The sequence below is a fragment of the Dendrobates tinctorius genome, unplaced genomic scaffold, assembly GCF_039654945.1.
Source record: "Dendrobates tinctorius isolate UK_male_01 unplaced genomic scaffold, ASM3965494v1 ptg000200l, whole genome shotgun sequence".
NCBI classification, from domain to species: Eukaryota; Metazoa; Chordata; class Amphibia; order Anura; family Dendrobatidae; genus Dendrobates; species Dendrobates tinctorius.
The window spans coordinates 1,739,075-1,754,730 of NW_027361867.1; the positions used below are offsets into that span (position 1 = coordinate 1,739,075).

At 40.4% G+C, this 15,656-nt stretch overlaps 1 pseudogene; it reads left to right on the top strand.

Annotated features, from left to right (window-relative positions):
- Positions 1-6,232: 6,232 nt before the first annotated feature.
- The window catches only part of LOC141056819 (uncharacterized), a 49,792-nt pseudogene continuing 40,368 nt past the window's right edge, over positions 6,233-15,656 (top strand).

The window sequence follows — 15,656 nt, forward strand, 5'->3', positions numbered from 1 at the left end:
CATTATTATGTGCCCTAGGTAACAACATGTCATGTCTTTTCTTTTTGTGCACAATTTTCTTTGCTCTATCAAGACACCAATTAGTCTAACCTCTTTTTCCCAACTTGTCACAACATGAATTCATTTCCTTTTTCAAGATATTGTCATCATTACAATTTCTGGTAATTCTAGTAAGCTCCCCCACTGGTATAGATCTAATAGTATGCCTGGGGTGGCTACTAGAAGCATGTAGTATACTATTACCAGAAAGTGGTTTACAGAATGTAGCAGTGCTGATAACAGCACCTGCAACACCCTTCAGTGTGCGGTCCAAGAATGAAATCACATGTGGGTCAGTCACAAATGTAAATTTTAGATTGAAATCATTAGAATTAAAATACTCCACTAATTCTGATATAGCAGACACATCACCACTCTAAATAAGGAGTGTATCATCGATGTATCTGCCATACCAGAAAATGCTGGACAAAAACGGATTGTTGTCAGAATATAGAATTACCTCCTCCCAATGCGACATGACAAGATTAGCCACCGATGGCGAGTGTTTGCCGCCCATTGATACTCCTCTGCATTGCAGAAAAAAGTCCCCATCAAAGAAGAAATAATTATGAAGCATCAGAAAATGAATGACCTGCACAATATAATTACATAATTCATTAGTATAATTACTGTATTTGTACAAGTGAAATTCTAGTGCTCTAATTGCAATGTCTTGAGGGATAGAGGTGTAAAGGGCAGTGACATCGCAGCCAATCCACTGAAATTCACTGTTCCAAACCACATTTGAAAATTGATGTAGTACGTCTTTTGAGTCTTTCAAGAACACCGGAACTTGTGTAACCAGTGGTTGTAATAAGAATCTGCCCACTGGCTGAGGTGTTCAGTGAGAGACCCAACGCCCGATACAATGGGGCGCATAGGGGGTGGTGATGCACTTTTATGCACTTTAGGTAACCCATATATTGTAGGAATAATAGGGAAATCAACTTTCAAAAAATCTACCTGTGCTTTCGAGTTTAAACGCCTTTCTATGAAAATCCTTTGTGGGATCATGAGGCAATTTTCTGTATGTAGAACTGTCACTTAATAAAGCGTTCATTTGATCCCTGTATTGGGCGGTATCCATGATCACGATCAGACCACCTTTATCTGCTTTTTCAATTGATATTTCAGTTGTTTTTTTAATTTCATCAATGGCTCTCTGCTGTTTGTGACTCAAATTACTTTTTTGCCTCTGTGCTTTAATTGTTACATCCAGCTCTTGAGTTCCCGCTTCATGACATTTTGAAACTTGTCCATGCACTCAGCTCTGGACTGGATGGGATAAAAACTTGGATTTTTTATGCATAAATTTTCTGCTTGAAAAACATCCCTAGAAACAATGGTATTAGTGGAATGTAACTCATTCAAATTCTTTAACCCCTTCATGACCAAGCCTATTTTGACCTTAATGACCAGGGCATTTTTTGCAATTCTGACCAGTGTCCCTTTATGAGGTAATAACTCAGGAACGCTTCAACGGATCCTAGCGATTCTGATATTGTTTTTTCCTGACATATTGGGCTTCATGTTAGTGGTAAATTTAGGTTGATAATTTTTGCGTTTATTTGTGAAAAAATCAGAAATTTGGTGAAAATTTAGAAAATTTTGCAATTTTCATATTTTGAAATTTTTTTCTGTTAAACCAGAGAGTTATGTGACACAAAGTGATTACTAAATAACATTTCCCACATGTCTACTTTACATCAGCACAATTTTGGAAACAAAATTTTTTTTGTCAGGAAGTTATTAGGGTTAAAATTTGACCAGCGATTTCTCATTTTTACAATAAAATTTACAAAGTCATTTTTATAGGGACCACCTCACATTTGAAGTCACTTTGAGGGGTCTATATGGCAGAAAATACCCAAAAGTGACACCATTCTAAAAACTGCACCCCTCAAGGTGCTCAAAACTACATTCAAGAAGTTTATTAACCCTTCAGGTGTTTCACAGGAACTAAAGCAACGTGGAAAGAAAAAATGGACATTTTAATTTTTCCAACAAAACTTTTCTTTTAGCATCAATTTTTTCATTTTCACATGGGCAACAGGATAAAATGGATCCTAAAATTTGTTGGGCAATTTCTCCTGAGTACACTGATACCTCATATATGGTCATAAACCACTGTTTGGGCGCACGGCAGGGCTCAGAAGGGAAGGAGCACCATTTGACTTTTTGAATGGAAAATATGCTGGAATATTTAGCGGTTGCCATGTCACGTTTGGAGAGCCCCTGTGTGCATAAACATTGGAGCTCCTCCACAAGTGACCCCATTTTGGAAACTAGACCCCCCATGGAACTTATCTAGATGCATAGTGATCACTTTGAACCCCCAGGTACTTCACAAATTGATCTGTAAAAAAAAAAGTACTTTTTTTTCACAAAAATTATCTTTTAGCCTCAGTTTTTTCATTTTCACATGGGCAACAGAATAAAATGGATCCTAAAATTTGTTACAAAATTTCTCCTGAGAACACCGATACCTCATATGTGGTCATAAACCACTGTTTGAGCGCACAGCAGGGTCCGGAAGGGAAGGAGCACCATTTGACTTTTTGAATGGAAAATTAGCTCCAATCGTTATCGGACACCATGTCGCGTTTGGAGAGCCCCTGTGTACCTAAACATTGGAGCTCCCCCACAAGTGACCCCATTTTGGAAACTAGACCCCCTAAGGAACTTATCTAGATGTGTAGTGAGCACTTTGAGCCCCCAAGTGCTTCACAAAAGTTTATAACACAGAGCAGTGAAAATAAAAAATATTTTTTTTCCTCAAAAATGATTTTTAGCACACTATTTTTAATTTTCACAAGGCTAACAGGAGAAATTGGACCACAAAAGTTGTTGTCCAGTTTGTCCTGAGTACACTGGTACCCCATATGTGGGGGGGAACCACTGTTTGGGCACACGGCAGGGCTCAGAAAGGAAGGAGCGCCATTTGACTTTTAGAAAAGCAAATTACTTCTAATCGTTAGCGGACACCATATCGTGTTTGGAGAGCCCCTGTGTGCCTAAACATTGGAGCTCCCCCACAAATGACCCCATTTTGGAAACTAGACCCCCCAAGGAACTTATCTAGATGTGCGGTGAGCACCTTGAACCCCCAAGCGCGTCACAGAAGTTTATAACGCAGAGCCGTGAAAATAAAAAATATTTTTTTTCCTCAAAAAAAACATTTTTTAGTGCTCAATTTTTTATTTTCACAAGGGTACCAGGATAAATTAGACCCCAAAAGTTGTTTTCCAGTTTGTCCTGAGTACGCTGGTACCCCATATGTGGGTGGGGACCACTGTTTGGGTACACGTCGGGGCTCGGAAGGGAAGTAGTGACATTATGAAATGCTGACTTTGATGGAATGGTCTGCGGGCATCATGTAACATTTGCAGAGCCCCTGATGTACCTAAACTGTGGAACCCCCCCACAAGTGACCCCATTTTGGAAACTAGATCCCCCAAGGAACTTATCTAGATGTGTGGTGAGCACCTTGAACCCCCAAGCGCATCACAGAAGTTTATAACGCAGAGCTGTGAAAATAAAAAATAATTTTTTTTCCTCAAAAAAAAGATTTTCAGCCAGCAATTTTTTATTTTCAAAGGGGTAGCAGGATATATTGGACCCCAAAAGTTGTTGTACAGTTTGTCCTGAGTACGCTGGTGCCCCATATATGGGGGGAACCATTGTTTGGGCACACATAAGGACTGGAAGTAGTGACATTTTGAAATGCAGACTTTGATGGAATGGTCTGCGGTCGTCATTACGTTTGCAGAGCCCCTGATGTGCCTAAACAATAGAAACCCCCCACAAGTGACCCCATTTTGGAAACTAGACCTCCCAAGGAACCTATCTAGATGTCTGGTGAGCACTTTGAACCCCCTAGTGCTTCACAGAAGTTTATAATGCAGAGATGTGAAAATAAAAAATAAAAAATTTTTTCCACAAAAATATTTTTTTAGCCCCCAATTTTTTATTTTCCCAAGGGTACCAGGAGAAATTAGACCCCCAAAGTTGTTGTGCAATTTTTGCTGAGTACACTGATACCCCATATGTTGGGGTAAACCACTGTTTGGGTACACGTCGGGGCTTGAAAGGGAGGGAGCACCGATTAACTTTTTGAACGCAAAATTGGCTGGAATCAATGGTTGCACCATGTCGCGTTTGGAGACCCCCTGATGTGCCTAAACAGTGGAAACCCCTCAATTCTAACTTCAACCCTAACACCAACACACCCCTAACCACAGCCCTAACCCCAACACATCTCTAACCCTAATCCCAACCCTAACCCCAACACACCCCTAACCCTAATCCCAACCCTAACCACAAGCCTAACCCTAATTCCAACCCTAACCCTCTTTCCAACCCTAACCCTCTTTCCAACCCTAACCCTCTTTCCAACCCTAACCCTCTTCCCAACCCTAACCCTCTTTCCAACCCTAACCCTTTCTCCAACCCTAAACCTCTTTCCAACGCTAACCCTCTTTCCAACCCTAACCCTCTTTCCAACCCTAACCCTTTTTCCAACCCTAACCCTAATGGAAAAATAAAAATAATTTCTTTATTTTATCAGTTGATCCTGCCTATGGGGGTGATAAACAGGGGGTTTATTTACATTTCATTCTATTTAGATCACTGTGAAAGTGATCAAAATGAATGAATGGAAATTGGAGCCGGCGGGCGCACTGCGCATGCGCCCGCCATTTTCCAATATGGCAGCGCCCATGGTCCGGGACCGCGGGACACCGGGAGCCATAACGGCACTCGGTGAGTACCGGGAGGTGGGAGGGGGGGAATCCGAAGCCGGGAGGAGTGGAGGGAAGGCGGTGGGGTAGATGATGACAGCGGCGTCACATCGCCGCTGTCATTCAGTGGCGGGGGGGCAGATCGCCCCCGTTAACGGGTGGGGGGGTCGGATCGCTGTCACCAGCCATGTCCGATGCTACAGCAATGTCGGACATGGCTGGATTGTAATATTTCATCAATTTTCATTGATGAAATATTACTATCGCTCTGATTGGCTGTTTCACTTTTAACAGCCAATCAGAGCGATCGTAGTCACGTGGGGGTGAAGCCACGCCCCCTATGCTGAAGAACAAAGCCCCCTGTATCTGCGGGTCGGGTGACCTTTCAGTGACCTAGGTCACCCGACCCGCAGGGGGGCTTTAAAGTCATGACACCACATAGGCGTCACTGGTCAGATTTGTATCAGGTTTCATGACGCCTACGTGGCGTCATTGGTTGTGAAGGGGTTAATGCTATCTGCTCAGTGAAATTGAGACCATTATATTCATTATGTGCAGAAATATTCGTAACAATAAGATCCGGTTCTTGTGCAAAGACACAAGAGTAGTCAGTAAACGGGCCATGGTCACAGCAGGGAACAAATACACAAGCCGCAAGCTGAGCACAGAGGACTGAACCAGAGGAGAACAGCGCTGTATCTGGCAGATTCCGGCCATGTGCTTTGCGATTTAGTAGGGTGTGGTGCTTTCCAATTGGCTGAAGTAGGGAGCAGATTACTCCAGCTGGACAGCAGGAACAGATCCCAGATGAGATTGGACACACCATATGCAGAAGCCCTAACATAACTAAATGACAGAAAACCAGAATAGTCGAAATCCCCATAAAGTGATTCCATTTTACAAATTAATTCACTGAGGGTTATAATCCTTAGGAGGAGTGAATATTTTGACTCCACAGCCACTTCCGGAAATTAACACGCAGTGGATGTTAGAGTGAAAATTACACATTTGCCATTTTATTACCCAGCACATAGTGCCCAGATTGTGCTCCAGGAGACACACACCGCAAATTAAGGGGGTTCTTCTCACTATAATATTGTTAAATACAGGGATCCTAAATGTAGTTTGCGCACACTGCAAGACTCCGAAGTGAGAGCGGATTTTGCTGGATTGATTTATAGAAACTCTGTTACTTTTCAACAGCCTTTGAGCCACTAATAGTGTGGGAACCTCTGTTTTTCCATTGACAGATGATGGACCTGAGTGGGGACTTGTTTTTTGTGAGATGAGAATTGGTATTATTTTCACCTACATAACATTGATTGGTTTCTTTTTATTTGATATTTGGGAGGCAGAATGAACAAACAGTTGAACACCGCACACTACTGGTTCATCCAACAAGGTTTTCTATTAGACTGTGAACTGTCATTGTCTTGGGAAATAATTAAAGTTTTTTACATAGCTTGCCATTTTTATGGACAGTTTAAGTAGAAATGTTCAAAATTATAAAACTCAAGGATATTTTATTGATTTTTTTTATCTTAGCAGATAACTGTACCAGGAGATCAGAGGGACAGCTGACATCTTCAATTTTTAAATCTGATGATCTTGAGATCCTACAAGATACAACTGAAGTGACTGATATTACTCCAGATATAGCATCATCCATTCACAGCAAAGATCTGTCATCTGATCCTATGAAACAGGTCCCATCTTCTGATTCATTACTGACTACTAAGGAAAATCAAAGTCACAAAAGAGGCAATAAAAAACAAACTGCTCCTAAAGCAAAGAAGTCATTTTCATGTTCAGAATGTGGGAAATGTTTTAATCATAACTCAAAATTGGTTAGGCACCAGAGGACTCACACAGAGGAGAAGCCCTTTTCCTGTTCAGAGTGTGAGAAATATTTTACTCAGATATCGGACCTTGTTGCTCACCAGAGAATTCACACAGGAGAGAAGCCTTTTTCATGTTCAGAATGTGGGAAATGTTTTGCACATAAATCACTGCTTGTTATTCACCAGAGAATTCACACAGGGGAGAAGCCTTTTTCATGTTCAGAATGTGGGAAATGTTTTGCACATAAATCACTGCTTGTTATTCACCAGAGAACTCACACGGGGGAGAAGCCTTTTTCATGTTCAGAATGTGGGAAATATTTTAATTGTAACTCAAAATTGTTTAGGCACCAGAGGACTCACACAGGAGAGAAGCCTTTTTCCTGCTCAGAATGTGAGAAATGGTTTAAACAGAAATCAGACCTTGTTATTCACCAGAGAACTCACACAGGGGAGAAGCCTTTTTCATGTTCAGAATGTGAGAAATGGTTTAATCATAACTCAAACTTGGTTAGGCACCAGAGGACTCACACAGGGGAGAAGCCTTTTTCCTGTTCAGAATGTGGGAAATGTTTTAAACAGAAATCAGACCTTGTTATCCACCAGAGAATTCACACAGGGGAGCTTTTTTCATGTTCAGAATGTGGGAAATGTTTTAATCTTAACTCACATTTGATAGGGCACCAGAGAATTCACACAGGGGAGAAGCCTTTTTCATGTTCAGAATGTGGGAAATGTTTTAGGCATAACTCAAATTTGGTTAGGCACAAGAGAACCCACACAGAGGAGAGGCATTTTTCATGTTCAGAATGTGGGAAATGTTTTAACCAGAAAGAGAATCTTGTTAAACATCAGAGCAGTCACACAGAGGAGAAGCCTTTTTCATTTTCTTAATGTGGGAAATATTTTACTTGGAAATCAACTGTTAATAAACATCAGAGATGTCACATAGAGAAGAAGCCTTTTTTTGTTTAGATTGTTGAAATCGTTTTAACCAAAATTGGATCTTCTTAAAGGGGTTATCTCTTGTCATTCCTCTTTGCTGACAAAAGGATAAAACTAAACTTTATTACTTCCAAATGTAAATTGTTAAAAATGCATTTTCTTGTATATTATTCAGGACTTGTTACCAGATGTGACTCTATAAAATATGACAATATCTTATAAAAAAAAATGTAGTGGTTTATTTGGATTCTTCCATCAAAGAAAAGATTATTACAGAAAAACATAAAAATAGATGCATGATTATAAAGAGAGATTGTCCATTTGTTCATAGATCCTTCTTTCCTAGAACTCTGAAAAAAGGCATCTGTCTTGTAGTACGCAGCTTCTATGGATGGTGATTAGATTACATACCAGCTGTCCATTCAATGTCGTGTCCGAGCAGAGATGACTCCTCGAGTCTGTGTCTCATGGTGGGGAAGGAGAGAGAGCGAGCACCCTCTAGAGTAAACCCAACATATATATCCGTCTGTTAGAGCACGTGGTCTATATATATATATGGAGTTGACATTTACTATGAGCTAATCTTACATATGTAGTGGAGTTGACATTTCTTTTCACTAAAGAACAGGCTAAATTACAGCACTAAACCCAGGGACATGGTATACTTATTATTATAAAAAGGTTCAGATTTCACATGCTGTGGTTTGTCATGTCAAGCCATGCAATAAAGGCACACACAGAACACATTTAAAATGCAGTTAGTTATTTTCTTTTAAGTGTTAAATATATGAAATCATGCAATTATTGCAACTTCCTGTGTAAATAAAGGCATAAATCCTTTTAAGAGAATTTTTCCCGATTAAGTCCTGCTTTGAAATGAAAATTCTAAGGAAAAATAAAAGAGAAGGTTAATATCATATTCATAATTCTAAATATTATTACTGGAGTAAATTTTAATTTTCACTAAAAAAATACAGATCTACAATCTCTACTTCTACAAACACTCTATATATACTGTATGAATATGTATATCTACAAAGCTATAGAACTACAGAATTATACTCTATATAATAATTACATATAACTGACTAACACATTGTATAACACTTTTACACAACATATAATTACTTTTTTAGCCAATTCCTAAACCCAATCTTATTTCTCTGCAAAAAATATCCTGAAAAGTTCTTGCGATTTTGAAGCTGATGGATTGTCTGAGCAGAGTGTTCAGTTTACAGACCATGATGTCACTCACCACCTGCTTCTGTCTGTCAAATTCCGCCATCTTTTTTACAGAAAGAAGAAGATCAGAACTTTGAATTTTTCTTAACTCAAACTGTGAAGATTTTTCGGTGGTCTGCATCATTCCATAAGGCTTAAAGCAAACGTGATTTTCTTCGTTCTTCATAGATTTGATTACAGGGATAGTTTGATACAGGCTTCTGATAAGATTTTACTCTGCCTGTCTTTACAAAATTAGCATGATTTATTTCCCGTTCACGATTCTCGTGTTTTCTGGCAAAATCAAGGGATTGCGCACATTCAAATAAAGAATCTATTTGTGACGCAATAACACGAGATGCAGGATTTAGAAACCCAAATTTATTTACAAAACTCTTTATCATGGACTGTGTTTTGACATTTTCAATGAGCATTCTGTACAAGCGATCAAATATGGACATAAATGTATAAGTGCATTCCTTCCGACCAATCCTTAATTTTTGAAGAATATCAATATCTGGATAATTTTCATTTGATGCACAAAAGAATCAGAATTTTTAATCTGTCTTTATCATTTAAGTTCACATGTTTATCACCAGATATCTTTAAAGATAACCGCCTGGAAAAGGTTACAGGGATCCACATTTTAAACAACTGATTCTTTCCTCATTAGTCAAATCAAATTTGTCAACACAGCTTTCAAAAACCCCAGAGTTTCTACAAACATGGATTTTGTTTTCATATGCAGGAATGATTTTGCATAATTTTAACAAATTTTTCCTAACTTTATTTCGGAGTTGGGCCTGTGAGTCGTCTATTTTTAGTGGTCCATCTTTCCTTGTACGGCATCTATGTCAGTTCTGAAGTCTCCTCCTACTTCTCCATCTTATTCCACGTCTGCAAGGTCACCTTGAATGGCTGCTACCTCTTGTAACTGCTTCTCCACGTTACAGTGAATCTCGGAAACATCACTATTTTCCTTTACACAACAATAATTTTTGGATTTCTCTGATACAAGTTTGTGAAATACATCAATCATTTGTAAAATATTTTTCAATTTCTCTCTTTCTCTATTAAAGGACAACAGCTTAGAATCTAACTTTAGAGTTTCCATTTCACATTCTGCATATAAGCTGAGCCATAATACATCCAAATTAGACTCGTCTACAGACATAAATTTCAGTTTACTCTGCTTAGAAAACGAAGTAATGACATCCATATTTCTTACCTTGAAATATCTCAGCTTGTAGTTCCTTTGATGACAACGCTGGGCTCTTGTCTTCACACGTCTATCTTCAGCACGTCTGGCACTTGTAGTACTTCTCAATCCATCTGGCAATTCTTAGTCCTCACTTCTAGGTTCTGTCTGATTCTTGTGACTTGTACATAGTAGTGGAGTTCCTGATAACTTGCACATCTGACGTTAGCAAAGATCTTTAAAATTCCCCCTCGGGCAAGTTGAGGGAAATCCGCCAAAAAAAAAAGGACAAAAATTCAGATATGGCTGGCTCTCCAATGTTAAAAATACATATTCTTGTATATTATTCAGTACTTGTTACCAGATGTGATACTCTAAAATATAACAATGTTCTTATAAAAAATGTAGTGGTTTATTTGGATTCTTCCATCAAAAAAGATTATTACAGAAAAACATAAAATGAGGTGAAATGATTTTAAAGTGATTGTCCATTTGTTCATAGCTAAGCTTGTATCCTTCTTTCCCTGGAACTCCGAATGGTAAATGGCGTCTGTCTCTGTTAAGAGCTTCTCTCGATGTCACACATGGTGATTCAGTTACATACCAGCTGTTCATTCAATGTAGTGTCCAAACAGTGATGTCCCTTCAGATGGTAGTGAAGGAGAGCACCCCCCTAGAGTAAGTCCCAACATATATATCCGTCTGTTAGAGCACGTGGTCTATATATATATGGAGTTGACGTTTACCATGAGCTAAACTTACATATGTAGTGGAGTTGACATTTACCATGAGCTAAACTTACAGAAATAGCATATAGTGTCACCAAAAGCAATGCATTCAGTACAGAACTGAGTGTAATAAAAAATTAACAACCGATTAATATTTAACAGCAGGTCACAGGAAATGGGCCAACCAATATTCAGGAAGCTTAGACATGCTAATTAGCTCAAAAAGCGCTCCAGACATTCAGGAAGTATGCCTCCATGGAGCATCATGGCACCCTACTACCTCAATGTGGAGATGCTAATTGTGTTAATGCAGGAGTGGCCGGAAATCTGGGACCAACGTGATGCCCATTATGCCAACCAGGCAAGAAAGTAGGCGTCATGGAGGCGCATATGTCACCAGATGTTCCACGATTTTGGTGATCGGCCACGTGAGGAGCAGCAGCAAATGAGTAAGTACAACCAAAACAAGTGTTTCAAATTACCTCACATCAAAACAGCCATTTGGAATAAGGCCCCCCTCTTTCCTGTGCTTGGCCTTTTAGCCTCTTGAGGTGTGTAGATTTTTATTTGATCCATTGTTTTACCCTGACATAATTGGTCCCTGTCCACAAGCTCCTCATCCTCCTAGGCAAACAATTTATGAGTAGTTACTTGACCCCTGAGCTATTGTGACCTTGTGTATCTGGCCTGGATGCCCCAATTATATATGCCACCCTGGGTATAAAGCTTACCCTCAAAGGCCACATGACTATGCAACTTTTAGCAAATTTTATCTTGCAAATATGTGAAATTTAAATTATTTCCTGTCACATTGAAGTTGAAGATTTGATGAGACGCTGGCACAGCATCCGCGACCAGTACAGGCGGGAACGTCAGCAGCGGGCCAGGAGTGGTGATACGGGCCCCCCACAAAGCTCAAATATGTGTATTATGATCGCCTCTCCTTCCTCGCTCCAATTCTGGATCTGAGACCGTAAGTAGATACCTCACACCACATTACACAGATACTTTACAGGGCCAAAACTAATGTTTTGAATTTTGGCTATGTTATATTTCATAACAGAACTCAATCAAACCTTAAGGAAAAGGAAACTGGCTCAGATACAGAGCCCATCATCAATTCTGTGGCTGTAGGGGAAGATGTGGCTGACCCATCTTCTCCCCCTCCAAGAATCATGGGTCAAGTTTCTTCATCTGATAACCCAGCGCCTGCCCTTGCATGTGGACCTGCACCACAAACCCCACCACCAGGACCACATCCACAAGCAGGACCATCTGCTGCAGTACCATCTGCCATACAGGATGAGCAGGGCAACATCAGCAGCAGCCCAACTGCCCAGCTACAGGACCCCCCACAGCCTGCTGGACCATCCTGGCGAGGAAGAAGAAGGCGCCAGATCCCTGCCCAAGATACCTGTACCAATGTTGACACAGGGGTACTGAACTATCTTTCTCAAGTTAATAATGATTATGGGGAGTAGGCATACTCACGCAGCCTGGCCCGGTATCTTAGGCCCCTTCCCCGTGAGGTGAGGCTACGTATTCGAGGATGTTTTCAGATCCTGCTTGACGCAAGCACACACCCAAATACCCCATATGAGTTATTTGAATATCTGGAGAGGTGGCAGCTTTCCTTAAGGAATCTGATGCGCCTTAGACCCCCCACACATGTTTGCTCAATCAGGCTCTGAGGATCCTCCAACATGTGGGCCAACACCTCAACCCCTTCCTCTCCCTACCCAACCTTGACCACAGCAGCCACATATGTCTGCCTCGAGCCAACCTCACCAATAGTTCCCACCCAGTGTTGGAGGCTGGTCCCAACCTGGTTGGGGACAACATGGCTATTTTGGTGGGTATGAGCCACGGGCCTATCATCCCCAACAAGAGGCCTCTCTCCAGTTTCAGTCAGCCCATTACCCACTACAATCACAGTAGGCAGTACACTACCCACATCATGGGCAACAGTATGCCCCCACACAAGGCGATGGGCAAGTTGGGCAAAATAGCCAGCAGCAAACACAGGCTGGTCTTCCACCTTCTCCCCCGACCTACCACCATTTGTAATGTTGGAATATTGTTTTTGCATAATGTTGTGTTTTTGTTTTATTGGGTTCAGCAAATGTCTTGGTTGTAACTTTGCAAATCAGCAAAAAGGCCACTTTGGGCCATTGCCACATTTACCATATGGCAATAATATGGGTTGAAAAAACCAAAAAGACAAAAGTAAAAATTTGTCTACACAATTTTATGTCTGTGTCTCAATTTTGAAAAAATTTCATAACATACGCTTAGGCTAGTTTCACACTTGCTTTTTTTTGCAGCTCGTTTTTCCCGCAAAAAAACGCATTAAAAAAACGCATACAAATGCATACAAACGCTGCGTTTTTTTCAAGCATTTTAATGCGCATGCAGGAAAAAAACGCAGCGTTTTTGCGCGTTTGTATGCGTTTTTTGTGCGTTTGCGTTTTTTTACAGATTTTGGAAAAACCCCACAAAAAAGAAAAAACAACCATTCAACAACACACAAGACCAATGGGACTTCATTGTGGGTGTGGTATGTTAATATATATAGACCCTGTCTACAGTATTCTTCACATTTGCTTGATTCTTCTCGTGACCATGGATCTGCGCTGGAAGAGTTTTCACTTCAACTTGGATTTGGACATCGCGATGGCTCAGGCGTATGCAGTTGCTTGCCATGAACAAAGGAAGAGAGAGAGGCAGCGAAGACGGCGGCGTATGTGGATACATCCGATTGTTGAACTCCGGGAGAGCCGTGGGGCATACCACACCCTCTACAGCGAGCTACGTGCAAACCCGGAGAAATTTACTGATTATATCCGGATGTCCCACGAAAGTTTCATGGATTTGCTTGCTCGTGTCCAACAATCCATCCGGAGACAGGACACACAGCTCCGTCGTGCGATTCCTCCTGAGGAACGGCTACTGGTGACATTACGGTATGTTTTAAAAACAAAGGGGTGTGGTCTGATGTTTTTTTTTGTAAATTTAGTATTCAAAACCTTGGGTAATTAGTTTTCGTGAATGTACTAATATTTTTTTTTATAGTTTTTAAAAATAATATACATAAATATTAATTTTACTTCTTTGTCTGTTCACAGATTCCTGGCGACTGGAGAAACCCTATCCTCACTACACTTCCAGTACCGTATTGGAATCTCTACCTTGTCTGGAATTGTTGCTGACACCTGCCGGGCTCTCTGGAATGTTCTTTGCCCAGAATTTATGCCCCTGCCCACCGCTGAAAAGTGGATGGAAATTGCTGACAAATTCTGGACAGTATGCAATTTTCCCAACTGTTTGGGAGCTGTTGATGGGAAACACATACGGATCATCAAACCCCAAAGAACGGGATCTGAGTACTATAATTACAAAAAGTACTTTTCAATAGTACTCATTGCGATTGCGGATGCCGGATGTATGTTTGTAGCAGTGGACATTGGAGCATTTGGCCGTGGTAATGACTCGCAGGCTTTTAAAAACTCAGACATGGGCCGGAGGTTGTATGGCAACCAATTTAATTTCCCTATGCCACGGCCTCTTCCTCACACCGAAGCTCCGCCACTGCCCTTTGTAATGGTTGGCGATGAGGCTTTTCAAATGTGCGGAAACTTACTGAAACCTTACTCCAGCCGGGACTTGGACCACACCAAAAAAATTTTTAATTACAGGCTGACCAGGGCCAGAAGAACTGTCGAGTGTGCTTTTGGGATTCTTGTTTCCAGATGGCGAATTCTGGGCACGGCCATTAATCTTAAACTTGAAACAGTCGATGAGGTGGTGAAGGCCTGTGTGGTTCTACATAACTTTGTGATGGCTAAAGAGCACCCGACCTTTGAACTGGACGATGATGCTCCTAACCCATTGCCTGAATTCACTCAGCACACTCTCAGGTCATCCGTTGAAGTTGGCCAAATGAGGGACAAATTTGCGGCCTACTTTATTTCTGATGTAGGACGGGTGCACTGGCAAGATGAAATGGTGTAATGTTGTTGTTTATGGTAATAAAAATCCTTATTTGATACCATTACTGAGTGCACTATATTTTTTAAACTCCAATTAATTAAAAAACTTCCCATGTATAACTGAATTTTGTTATGTTCACACACCTGGGCAGGTAAATACACATACGAGTTAAAATGCAGCATTGCTAGTCTGCGTGAAATATATTGGAATGAGCAAAGCTGCAGGCCATGAATCAGGAAACCATTTTTTTTCAAGAGAAAATTGTGCAACTAGTTTAAAACAAAGTATGTGATTTTCTCAAAACACAACCCTCAAAACCCAACCCCAATGAAAGTCCATGGGGAATACAAGTCAGCATTGAGTGGATGAATGTAATCTGCTCATGTAATCTGCTCCATTACAAGTTATTACACTAGGCCTTGGAATGACTATACTAGGCCGTGGTATTTCAAATATGAGTATAGTAGGCCTTGGGGCTAGTAGTATAGTAATATGTGAAATACCACGGCCTAGTATAGTCATACCAAGGCCTACTGTAATAACTCGAATTTTACCAACTAGCATCTTGTTTCACAAAAAACAAACTGGTGAAACTAGAAAGAAACTTATTTTTTAGAAAAGTTTCAACAGTTTTTTTTTCATGAAACCAGATTCTATTTGGTAAAACTAGAGTTATTACACTAGGCCTTGGAATGACTATACTAGGCCGTGGTATTTCAAATATGAGTATAGTAGGCCTTGGGGCTAGTAGTATAGTAATATGTGAAATACCACGGCCTAGTATAGTCATACCAAGGCCTACTGTAATAACTCGATTTTTAACAACTAGCATCTTGTTTCACAAAAAACAAACTGGTGAAACTAGAAAGAAACTTATTTTTTAGAAAAGTTTCAACAGTTTGTTTTTCATGAAACCAGATTCTATTTGGTAAAACTAGAGTTATTACACTAGGCC